Raw genomic sequence first — 11429 nt, 5'->3', positions numbered from 1 at the left:
CTGACCATGTTTGTATTTTTGCATGTTGAACACTAGAGGACAGAGAAGTCCATCAAATCAGTCAGCCGAGACTTGCTTTTAATTTTCATAAAACTAAATAATGATGAGTATGACAGTTTTAACTTCAGAAGAGACAATTAAAGCAATTTTAGGATATAATTCATAACTCAAACCTTCAATCACAACACACGAAATAGTTTTAAAAAATCGGTTTAAAATGCTACATTTAAAAAGAGTGTAGTTTCAGTCTTACTTTTATTCAACAAAAACTTTAATAACTACTATACTTTCTTTAATACCACCTTTATCTGTTTAATTAAATAACTACTTTTTTTGGTGCCCGTGCTTTATTACACCAAAAAAGTGTCTGATTATTTTTTTATACATCACAATACCATTTTTATTTACTTCAGAAGACATAATACAGCAATATTAGGTAGAAGAACCCTAATTTTCACTCACAACAAATGAAATCAGTTGCTATTCTGAACAAACCTATGAAGATCTGTAGTTTCATAGTTATTTTTATTGAACAAAAACCTAAATTATTACTATACTTTCTTAAATAACAGCTTTATTTGTTTAATTAAATGACTACTTTTTTAAAGTGCCTGTGTTATTTTACACCAAAATAAGTATCTAATGTCTATACTCATTGTTTTTAAACAACACAATACCAACATTTTAACTTCAGAAGAGATCATTAAAGCCATATTAGGTAGAATAACACTAATTTTCACTCAACAAATGAAATCAGTCGCTACTCGTTCAAAAATGTATAATAAAATATGAAAAAGACCTAATTAGAGTGTAGTTTCATTGTTATTTTTATATAACACAAACTTAAACTACTACTATACTTTCTTAAATATTACCATTTAATTAAATTACTACTTTTTATTGTTATATTACACCAAAAAAGTGTCTAATGTCTATATTTATTTGTTAAACAACGCAATATCATTTAATTTAACATCAGAAGACATAATACAGCAATATTAGGTAGAATAACACCAATTTTCACTCACAACAAATGAAATCAGTCGCTATTCTGAACAAACCTCCAAATACGGATTACGAAGTATGAAGATCTGATAAGAATGTAGTTTCATAGTTATTTTTATTTAACAAAAACCTAAATTATTACTATACTTTCTTAAATAACAGCTTTATTTGTTTAATTAAATGACTACTTTTTAAAGTGCCTGTGTTATTTTACACCAAAATAAGTATCTAATGTCTGTACTCATTGTTTTTAAACAACACAATACCAACATTTTAACTTCAGAAGAGATCATTAAAGCAATATGGGTAGAATAACACTAATTTTCACTCAACAAATGAAATCAGTTGCTACTCGTCCAAAAAACGTATGATAAAATATGAAAAAGACCTAATTAGAGTGTAGTTTCATTGTTATTTTTATATAACACAAACTTAAACTACTACTATACTTTCTTAAATATTACCATTTAATTAAATTACTACTTTTTTATTGTTATATTACACCAAAAAAGTGTCTAATGTCTATATTTATTTGTTAAACAACGCAATATCATTTAATTTAACATCAGAAGACATAATTAAAGCAATATTAGGTAGAATAACTCTAATTTTCACTCACAACAAATGAAATCAGTCGCTATTCTGAACAAAAGCTCAAAAACATATCAAGAAATATGAAGATCTGATTAGAGTGTAGTCTCATTGTTATTTTTATTTAACAAAAACTTAACTCACTACTACACTTTCTTAAATATTATCTTCATTTGTTTAATTAAATAACTACGTTATAGTGTTATATTACGCCAAAAGGGTGAGTATTATCTGTATTATTTGTTTTTATACATCACAATACCATTTTGTTTTACTTCAGAAGACATAATTAAATATGAATAAGAGCTAATAAGAGTGTAGTTACCATTATTTATAACAACTACTTTAAGTGCCCGTGCTGTGGTCATAGGCTGTGGTATGTGCGGACGCGCGCATCGCTCGTGCTTGTGCATTGTGGACGCGCGCTCGGAAGCCGAGCTCCGTCATTTCCTCTCTCCACAGACAGGAGGGTGGGGACAAACAGCTGGTAAGTGATGCCGTGATCCGACCGCCGAGCGGGCTGTTTTTCACACCGATTACCGCCTTTCCCGGAGCCACTACAGGTAGGAATCTTGTCTGTTAACCGCCGCCGCCTCAGAGCGGCTGCGAGCGCGTGTGTTTTGGCGGTTTGATGTGTTCTTCCAATCCGTGTCAACGAGAGCTGCTAACGGCTAACTGAGATTAGCTCCATAAACACTGATGATTTTTGGTAATAATCGTCCGAATGGGTTAAAAGTTTGGTATTTAAAGCAGGAAACGACAGAAGGAGGAGGTTAAAGTGATATTTGAGCGGCATCAGGCGTGTGTGTGGGATGTTAAGGGCTTTAGGTTCATCTGTATCAGCATTGAGCCGTTTAAACCTCTTCAAAATCTGCTGCAGTCTGACTGACTGATCTTAATTACTCCAATTAACGGCGTAATTAACTGCCTCCAGGGTCCCTAAATTACACCGTGGCTAGAGACCCTTCAACGCCCTAAAAAAAGCAGTGATACGCTTGACTGCAGCTCTTTAACACCCTACTGACAGCCGACGGGTGTCACACACCCAGACCCCAAGGGTGACACTGCGATGGGTCACTGATATTCAGATTGGGGGTAAAGTTGGTTTTATATTTAAACATTCAGACTTTCTCCTTAATAATATGCTTTCAGACTTTGCAAATTCTTAATAACGTTGGTGAAATCACATTAGCAGCCTATGATTATCAAAGTGCACCATTCTTCACTGTCAATTAATTAGTGCTGATGTTGTTTTGAAGTCATACATGAGATTTCAGACCCAATATTGAAAGTAGCATCACAGTTTGTCACTGTTCAAAACGAACTAATGTGTAAATATAAAACCAAATTTACTTCAATGATATTTAGGTTGTTGAAATGGTGGAGATCTCTCGATTTTGGGTCAAACTGTAGCATATTGCTGATTAGATCAATGCATTACATGATACAAGTTGGTTTTATACATAGATATGTAGTCCACAATATGGGGTAAAGTCTACATAGGAGACAGCTGGGGATACACATCAATATAGCATCATTTTTGTTACGCTGTATAACAATAATTAATATTTTTAAAGTCCTGTGATTGTTTGGTTTAGGGTTGGAGTAGGAGTAGGCATTAATAAAATACAATTTATTGGGTAATTTAATAAACAACATAAATAATACTCTGTACAACTATTGTTTTTACATTTACTGTGTACGTTTGGGTTTAGGGATGAGGTAAATGAGATGAAATTAACCTGAAAATAAATGACACTTTGCAAATTATAATTTTGAGACCATGCATGAACAAACTGACTATACTAGATGTCGAGTTGGACATTCTAGGTTGACTCATTTGTATTTACTGAATAACGAAGCACCACCTAAATGTAAATACTGCCAAGCTGCTCTTACCATGAAACATATTTTGTTGGAATGTGGAAGTTTAAATACCATTAGACAAAATCTTTATAAGGAGAGACCTTTGATGGATATTTTTAAAAGGTCTTCAATTATTGATCAAAAATCAAACTAAAAATAATAAAATATTTAACTTTGAATATATTTTTCTGTGAATTTTATTTATTTCTATTTGATATGTTTGTCTAAGTAACTTTTAATTGTAATATGAATTTGTTTTTATCATGTAATATTTTTATGTATGTCCATTTTGCTATGAAATGGCCATAAGTTGCTGATGTGGCAATAAAAATAAAATAAAATAAAAAATAAAATAAATAAATAATAAATTAGTGTGGTGGTAGGTGTTAATGAAATACAAAAGAAATGGGAAATTTACTAAATAATATAAATAATTCTTGTTAACTTCCGGCCGCAACCATATCTGATCTAGCAACAACCCCAATATGGGTTATAACTGCGGGTTAAAGGGATAGTTCACCTAAAAAAGAAAATTTGCTCAGTTTATTTAATCACCATTAAGTGGTTCCAAACCTTTATGAGTTTCTTTTATTCTGTTGAACACAAAAGAAGATGTTTTGAAGAAGGCTTCAGAGCAATTCCATGCAAATGTCAACCTTGCCATGAAAAAAAATTAAGTTTTCGCCAAAGTAGCAAAACTGTTTCTGCATTTTTTGTGTAGGCTTGTATTTTACAGTGCTTTAAAATACTCAAACTCTCTGTTAGTGTTTTCAAACAGTTATATTTGATTTACCAAAGTCACACGAGTGTCATTTTCACATCCGTCACATCCATAACAGAGAGACGTCACATCCATAACAGAGAGACGTCACATCCATAATGACACTTTTTCCTCATAACTGCAAAAATGTCTCATCAAATAAAATCAATCATGTTTGTTCTATAAAGAGCCGACTCCTCTCCTTTTGATTAGCATCGTTTCTTTTGGGTTGTGCAGTTTAATTCACAGGATTTCTACAAGGTATGTTGTCTACTGTAAACTCGCAGACTTATTTTGTCACATCGATAACGCATGTTTATTTTCCTCATTTAAAATATAAAAAATGTTTACAGGTTGATGTTTTTCTGCTCCCACAACAAAAATATAAAGAGATGTTTCAATATAATCTTAACAGATACTTCTTCTGTCAGTTTATGTTTTGAGATTTTACTGCAAATGTCACATCCATAACGCTGGAATTGCTCTTCCATAGTATATATATATTTTTTTACTATGGAAGTCAATGGTTACAGGATTTAAACGTTCTTCAAAATATCTTCTTTTGTGTTCAAAAAGAAAAAACAAATGGTCAAACATATGAGGACCAGGTAAAGGGTGAGTAAATAATGGGATAATTTTCAGTTTTTGGGTAACTATTGATTTAACTGTTTATGCTTTACCGTTGTGCTGTCCATCATACTCAACATCTGAAGTCTTTCTGATTTTGTAAGTTAATAATGTGTACTTGGTTTTTAAAGCTGCTTTTAAGTGCTAATTATTGTGAAAAGCGCTGTACAAATGAACTTGAACGACATTAGTAATCAGACATCACAATCAGCTCATCTCTGGCTCTGGTGTCGGTTATTAAGCAGTTCAGTTCAACAAAACTAGTCAGACAGTCAGTGTGTGTCAGAGGATGTGTCAGGAGGATCCAGATTCCTGTAGTGGTTCTAGCGGCTGCAGCTCTCAGAATATTTCAGGATATTTATACTCAACAGCACACCAGTGTAACCCTGTAAGTAGCTTCAATTACATGTTGCAGTGTGAAGTTCACTGTATTTGGCGCCTGTGGATGAAAAAGATTGCCGGAACAGTTCGGTTCTGTTATCTTTGGATTTGTTTTGATTATTTAGGCTGTGTAAGTTATTGCTTTGATTTCAGGATTCTGGGGTTTATGTTGCTTGTTAGGTATCAAGTTAAAGGGATAGTTCACTTAAAAAGGAGTTTTCAGTCGTGATTTATTCACCATTCACTTGATTCAAACCTTTATGCATTTCTTTCTTCAACACAAATGATGATATTCATGAAAAATGTTGGAAATCTGTAACTTGGGCTAGGATATTAGAAAAATCTGACATTGCAATATTTAGTTTTTTCTGCGATTTATATTATTATTTTTACCTGATTATTGAATTGCTTTTTTTTGGGGTGATAATCTTGCATTTAGATTGGTCAGGGTGATTTGTAAGGGTGTAAATCGTCATTGTGTATATAATTCAGTAAAAATGTTCTTCATTAAAGTTACAAATGTACTTCTTTAATGCTTTAAACTCTCCTGAAATGCATTGATTACATATGCAAGTGATGAAATTTCACTCTGTTTTAGATATACTTTGCAAGGACTTCATAAATCTCATGTATTCTCAATTGTGGAGCTGATAATCCTTTAACATTGGATATCCTGCATGATTACTGCAGACGCAAACAAATGCGATATCGATGCTGAAAGGGTATATTGTGCAGCCCTACCTGTAACCATTGACTTTAGTAGTATTTGTTTTTCCTACTATAGAAGTCAATGGTTACAGGTCTTCAGCATTCTTCAAAATATCTTCTTTGTGTTCAACTGAAGAAAGAAACTCATAAAAGTGTGGAATCACTCAAAGGGAGAGTAAATAAATGATCATTATTGGGTGAACTATACATTTAATGCAGATTTAAATTTTATGGTCACAGCCAAATGAATTCTAATGGAGTGTAATGTCACATAATGCACATTGTGGATTGTGTGAAGGATATTTTCACTACATGTTTGGTTTCTTTTCTGAAGTTGTTTGGGGTTGTTCATGGTTTTTGTGGATAAAATGTCTTTGTTGACTCCTGTCGAATTTCACTTGCTTCTACAAATTGCTAAATGAGTTGATTTCAACTAGATAAATTGGTTTGATTTGAGTTTTTGATTGGATAAATAAGGCACCAGCAACAAAACGTGTGGAAAGCACTTGACCTTTTTGTTAAAAGTCGATTGGCTAGTATTGGGTTGCTTAATAAATATCGGCATTCAACACTTTTCAAGTTCTCAGTAATGCTGATGTACAGGCTGTGTTCAGGTTTGGTTTGATTACAGTGAACTCATTTGCATTTTCTCTCTTGGTTTATTCTAATAAGTCTGGACTTTCCCATATAAGTCTTGTTGCGCGCCCAAAAATTAGATCAAGACCACCGAAGGGGCACATCTCAGTCTGATTGCGAATTAATCAGATTAGCTTTGATTGAAAAGACATCTTAACAAACCATAAACCGACTCAATATTTGGTCATAAAGAGGACAAGGCTATTTTTATGCCATTAATATTCTTTATTACAGTTTAATTAGCCATCAGAAATGCATCTTTTTGCAGTAAATTAGCATTGGAAGAATTCCTTGCAATGTTTTGATCTTAACACATTTTATAAGCTCTCTGCACTCTCAGAAATAAAGGTACGAGAGCTGTCACTGGGGTGGTACCTTTTCAAAAGGTACACATTTGTACTTGAAGGGTCCATATTGGTACCTCAAAAGTATATATTAGTACCTACAAATTTTAAGAGGAACACTTTTGTACTTTTTAGGTACTCGTATGTACCCTTGAAGTATTAATATGGACCTTTTAGGAACAAATTTGTACCTTTTGAAAAGGTACCACCCCAGTGACAGCTGGCGTACCTTTATTTCTGAGAGTGTGAGTGGGTTTAACCTAGCACACGGCATTGTTTTTAGTGTTTGGGCAATCCAGTTGCAAAATATGTATCATAAAAACTACTAAGGCTGGACAATATATGGTTTCAGGATCAATATTGCAGTGTGCGAATCTGCAATAGACACATCACAGGATCTGTGAAATGAACTAAATGAAGTGAACCAAATGAATCAGTTAAACCAGATTAGTACAAGTGTGAACAAACTATAAAAACAGCATTGTGTCACAGCATGGTTGTGATCCTAATTGTTAGTTTCCACATTCTTCACCCTGGACTCCTCAGAAGGTTGTGATTTAGTTCTGTTCAACGTCTGCGAGTAGACTCTCTTCTGCGTGCACTTCATTGTGTTTTGCAAGCAGGGTTTTGGTTAAAGCCTCTTTTGAAAAGTGCTGTGAGCAGACGGCGGCCCCTCTCAGCTATTGTAGGCCGACTCTAGAATGAGACTTGCTGGCAGTGGCTTCTCTGAGTTCATGTGGAATGTATTTCCTGTTTGGGTCCCTTCAGTTTTGGGAATGGAAGAAAAAGCATGACTCGCTCGCTGCCTAATGGATGCTGCACTTCTGCTTATTTAAAGAAGTCTTTTCTCACGAGATGTCTTTTTTTTCTGGACAATGCAGGAGAATTTTTATTATGGAAAGTTTTGGAGTGAATGTGAAGTAGATTTGACCTATTTATATATTTGGGATATCTGAAAAGTAATAGTTTAGTTAGTCTGTCGAAGTGAAATGTAAGCATCTTATTGTTTTATTCAAATGCACTGCAGTTCATTTATGTATGTGTTATGCGTCAGCTATTTAAAGAAGTCTTGTGTTTTCCTGACCTGTTGACAATGCAGCAATATTTATAGATGTTGGGGGATTCTGTAAGTGTAATTTTGACCTGTTTCTGCATTTGGAGTATCTAAAGGAGATATTGTTAGTTAGTGTGTTGAAGTGAAATGTAAGCATCTTATTATTATTATTATTGTTGTTGTTTTACTTTAACATAGGTTGCCAAATGCATTCGTTAATTTTTTGTATGCAATTGTGTGTGTTATGTGTGTGTTTTTAAGGAAGTATTTTCTTTTCCTGACCTGACAATGCAGGAATATTTTTAGATGTTAGGAGATTCTGTAAGTGTAATTTTGACCTGTTTCTGTATTTGAGGTATCTGAAAGGAAATATTTTAGTTTAGTTAGTCTGTTGAAGTGAAAGTAAGCATTTTATTATTGTTTTTTACTTTAACATTTGTTCCCAAATTGCATTGTAGTTCATTTATATATATATGTGTGTGTTATGCGTCAGTTAATTAAAGAGGTCTTTTCTCATGAGTCTTTTATTTTGCTGACCTGTTGACAATGCAGGAGAATTTTTATTATAGATAGTTTTGGAGTGAATGTGAAGTAGATTTGACCTATTTCTGCATTTGAGATATCTGAAAGGAGATATTGTAGTTTAGTTAGTCTGTTGAAGTGAAATGTAAGCATCTTATTATTATTATTGTTGTTTTTTTACTTTAACATAGGTTGCCAAATGCATTCCTGTTCATTTTTTGTATGCAATTGTGTGTGTTATGTGTGTGTTTTTAAAGAAGTATTTTCTTTTCCTGACCTGACAGTGCAGGAATATTTTTATTTTGGAAAGTTTTGTATTGAATCTGACAGATTTTTGACCTATTTCTGCATTTGGGATGTCTGAAAAGAGATATTTTAGTTTAGTAAGTCTGTCGAAATGAAAGCAACTTATTGTTTTTTTTTTTTTTTCAAATGCATTGCAGTTTATTTTTGTATGTATTAGTTTGTGTTATGCTTCAGTTATTTAAAGAAGTGTTTTATCAGAGTCTTTTATTTTCCTGAACTGTTGACAATGCAGGAATATTTTGATATATTCTGGAAGATTCTGGGAATGTGAGCCAATTTTTTTTCATTTTAATTTTTTTTTTTAAATTTGTTGATTTAATTAAATTTTTGGGACCTATTTATCCATTTGGGATTCATGAAAGGAAATATTTTAGTTTAGTTTGTCTGTCAAAATTAAATGTAAGCATTTTTTTTTTAATTGTTCCTAAATGCATTGCAGTTCTGTGAAATTTTGCACAGTGTGAGAAAAAGATTTGGCCTATATGGTGTTTGGGATGCCTAAAAGGAAATATTTTTGTCTAGTTTGTCTGTCGAAATGAAATATAAGCATTTTATTTATTTTTTTTAGCATTTGTTCCCAAATTCATTGCAGTTCTAGGAGATTTTGCACAGTGTGAGAAAAAGATTTGGCCTATATGGTGTTTGGGATGCCTAAAAGGAACTATTTGAGTTTAGTTTGTCTGTCGAAATGAAATGTAGGCATTTTATTTATTTTTTTTATCATTTGTTCCGAAATGCATTGCAGATTAATTGTGTATGCATATGTGTGTGTTATGCGTGAGTTATTTAAAGAAGTCTTTTCTCACAAGTCTTTTATTTTCCTGACCTGTTGACAATGCAGGAATATTTTTACATGTTCTGTGAGATTCTGAGACTGTAAAATAGATTTGAGCTATTTCTGCATTTGGGATGCCTGAAAGGAGATATTTTAGTTCAGTTAGTCTGTCGAAGTGAAATATTAGCATCATAGTGGTTTTTCAAATGCATTGCAGCAGTTTATTCGTGTATGCATTTGTGTGTTATGCGTTAGTTATTTAAAGAAGTCTTTTCGCATCCGTCTTTTATTCTCCTAACCTGTTGACAATGCAGGAAGATTTTTATTATGGAAAGTTTTGGATTGAATGTAAATCCACAGTTTTGCATTTGGGATATCTGAAATGTCGTAGAGCTGGGATTTGAACTCTGGACACCCTGAAGTGCTACCGCACCACGTGTTGGCGTGCTAACCACTAGGCTATTGCGCCAACAAGGATAAAGATATCATTGAATTTGATCAATGATGACCATGTTATTTTACATTTGATTGTTCAATTTCTGTACTTCAATACTGTTAGACTCCCTGGAGAACCATAAAGCACTGTATATTCATTTATTTTTGCTTGTAATTTTTTATACACTCACACACTTGCGCACAAACACACGCACACACACACACACACACACACACACACACAAACACACACACACACACACACACACACACACACATATATATATATATATATATATATATATATATATATATATATATATATATAGTAATTTATAATAATTTTTGCAGATGCACTGCATAAGAAAAATGATCTGATCATCCGAGTCAATGTAAATGAACGAAATCTTTCCAAATAGAGTTAATCAAATCATCTGGTACATTTTTTCATATCACAATATATTGTGGCAAAATAAATATCGCATGTCAGATTTTTTTTCCAGTATTGTGCAGTCCTAGTCAAAATTTTTTTGATTTTTTTTTTTTCTTTCTTGTCAAAAATCATTAGAATAACATGTAAAGATATTTTTTTCATGAAGACATTTTGTAATTTTATATAATATAAATAAATTAGTAATAATTGTGTAAAACATATGCTGGTTAAGTTGGCCGTTCATTCTGCTGTGGTCACCCCTGATGAATAAAGGGACTAAGCTGAAGGAGAATGAATGAATATGAATTTAAACAGCATTTCATTACGATTCAGCCAATTATATTTTCAAGGTCAGGAGAGAAGCAAGGCAGTCGCACAAGTCTTCACAGCAACATTGACACCTTCAAATGGTGTTAAAAGTGTCACACACTGTATTTATAAGGTAGAATTCACCCAGAAACATCATTTCTGTCATGTAATGATGTATTCACGGCTGCAAAATCACACGTGAGCTGACCGCCAGCTGTTTGCTTCCGAGAACGCGCGCGCATGACGCGTTTGTTGCACAGAGTGATCTTTCGAGGGTTGTGCGGTAGGTTTGATTTGCATGTGTGTGTTTTTTTCTCACAGTGACTGCAGTCATGAGCTGCACTCGGAAGTGAAACCTGTGCGCACATCAATTAAATGATCATATTGCATTTTACAGATATGATTACGACAATCATTAGTTATGTTTTTTCTTCATAGCGAACACATAGTGTTGTACATGAGAATAATTGTTTACTGTGTCAGTATAGTCACCCTAGCCTATATATAATGTTGAATATAATGCAAGAGGGAATCTGATAATGACAAATGTCTGATTTTACCAGTGAAAACAAATGGACTAATAATGTTGTTAATGACAGATGATAAGCACATGTCTCAAACATAATAAATCAACTTTATAATTATGAGCAGTTATATTGTGATGTCATCATTTTACT

The 11429-nt window shown here is 33.1% G+C and overlaps 1 protein-coding gene across 1 annotated transcript in view; it reads left to right on the top strand.

The window, feature by feature from the left end:
* The first annotated feature begins 2062 nt into the window (after nt 1-2062).
* The window catches only part of LOC130245344 (granule associated Rac and RHOG effector protein 1-like), a 78040-nt gene continuing 68673 nt past the window's right edge, over nt 2063-11429 (top strand). The window contains 1 exon segment of the mRNA XM_056478012.1: nt 2063-2159. The gene's annotated coding sequence lies outside the window, so the exon portion shown is untranslated.

The sequence above is a fragment of the Danio aesculapii genome, chromosome 18, assembly GCF_903798145.1.
Source record: "Danio aesculapii chromosome 18, fDanAes4.1, whole genome shotgun sequence".
NCBI lineage: Eukaryota > Metazoa > Chordata > Actinopteri > Cypriniformes > Danionidae > Danio > Danio aesculapii.
Note: the sequence above shows the minus strand (reverse complement) of the source record. Positions and strands in the feature narration are given on the sequence as shown.